At 45.7% G+C, this 1,781-nt stretch overlaps 1 long non-coding RNA gene across 1 annotated transcript; it reads left to right on the plus strand.

The window, feature by feature from the left end:
* The first annotated feature begins 234 nt into the window (after positions 1–234).
* Positions 235–1,560, plus strand: LOC136452922 (uncharacterized). Its single transcript, XR_010758924.1, has 3 exons — positions 235–415; positions 516–863; positions 1,380–1,560. It is a non-coding gene; the product is annotated as an uncharacterized lncRNA (long non-coding RNA).
* Positions 1,561–1,781: the final 221 nt, after the last annotated feature.

The raw sequence follows: 1,781 nt of genomic DNA on the forward strand, positions 1-1,781 counted from the left end.
AACCTTTCAGAGGCTCCGGACCCTTAGCTGACATGGGAGGAGTCGGAAGCTGTTAAAACCCACTTCACTCTGAGAGCATTTGAGGCATTGCTGACTCCTTCGCAAACTGACGCGTGGCCACTAAACGTTTCGCAAAAACACCATCTTTCTTTTTAGAAACTAACCCGCCGTCCAGAGCCTCGCTCGCCGCTCGGCCACACCCGGCACCCGCACGACGGCTTGGGTCATGGTCACGCCCAAAACCCTAGCCGCCGTCATCTCTTATCTCCCCTCAGCCTCGCCGTGCCGGAGAAGCGCGCCTCGATCTACAGGGGAGGGCGGTGTGCGGCCGTGGCCACGCCGCAGTGGGGCGCGACGATGCTCTCGTGGTCAGAGCAACAACCCTAACTTCCCGAGGCGATGACGAGAGCTGAAGGTACGAGCAAGCAACTTCTCCTTTCTCTTCTGGTGACTTATCTCTACCTCCTCTCTGAGATCCGTTCGCTGGAGTTGAGCTTGATCTCTCTCCCTCTCAGATCTGACCACGAGCTCCTCAGCGGCATGAGCATACGCTCGGACGGAGCTTCTAGGTGGCGTCTTGGGGACTCGTCGGCGGTGGTGCACAAGGCCTCCATATCGGGTAGCAATACACTTGTTTGCTTTGTTGAGGGTGTTGATTTGGTGTTGCTTGGGGAACCCCAGGTGGAGGCCTATGTTGTGGTACTAGAAGATTGCACAGCTCCTCAATCATTAGGCACCGACCACCTCGGCAAAGTGAAGCTGGCTACGACTACAGATCGGTTGTTACTTTCTCCTGTTCGAGTGTTCGTGCTGCCATCCTCACAGGCGATGCCATCTCCCCTGTATTCCACTCCACATAGCAGGTGCAGTGCTCCCTCTGATCATTTTTCTTCTCCACCATCCCCTAGATTTCCTGGCCCCTCCAATGTCAGTTAAGGTATGTAGTGAACAGGAGAAAAGATCCGGGTCAATTTAAATCTAACAGTATTTGATTCATTAGGGCTAATATGTGATTGTTCGTGTAAATACAAGTTTGTTCTAGCTGTAACTTTGTTCGTGTGATGATTAAAAAATGGATCATTTGTTTCTACAATAGTATTTTTATTACAATATAGTATGGTAGAGATGCATCTCGTGTTAATTGACTTTCAGAGTTTCTATTTATTTTGATAGGGTTAGTGTTAGCCGTATTAGCTAAGTGTACTGATGATGCTCCTCCTAAACTTAATAGTCATCCACATAGTGGTAAATTTTACCATGGTTTCCAAAGGTGCATTAATGGTTGACAATGAGTAGTGTCTTACTGAAATGCAATACTCTGAAAGTATGAACTAATCTAAGCCTTACTCTTAAACCATTTACTTAATGCCTTCTTGCAGGTCTCGGTTATTGTCGTCTTGAGCCTGCAGTTATCTATTGTGAAAGCATTGTTATACTAAGATGTAAATTTATCAGGCACGAACAATTGGCTACAGAGCTATATGAGTTAGATGGATTTGAGTTTCAGTTTTGACACAATTTTAGGAGCTGTGACCACTTTTGACTGATACATTGTATTTCATGAGGTAATCTTTCAGCTAAAAAATGGTTTCATGTATTTTTAACTATTATTAGCATTCATCGTTGTCATACATTGTCCAATATGGGAGGTGAGTGAAGGGTGCTGATGGCAAAAGGGAAACTAATATCTTGTCTTTGCAAAAACCTCTAAGATGGATTGCTAGTAGAGTAAGAGATTTAGAAATTTAGTAACTCCTGATGGCCATAAGTGCCTTGTTAAA

Source organism: Miscanthus floridulus, chromosome 5 (genome assembly GCF_019320115.1).
Source record: "Miscanthus floridulus cultivar M001 chromosome 5, ASM1932011v1, whole genome shotgun sequence".
NCBI classification, from domain to species: Eukaryota; Viridiplantae; Streptophyta; class Magnoliopsida; order Poales; family Poaceae; genus Miscanthus; species Miscanthus floridulus.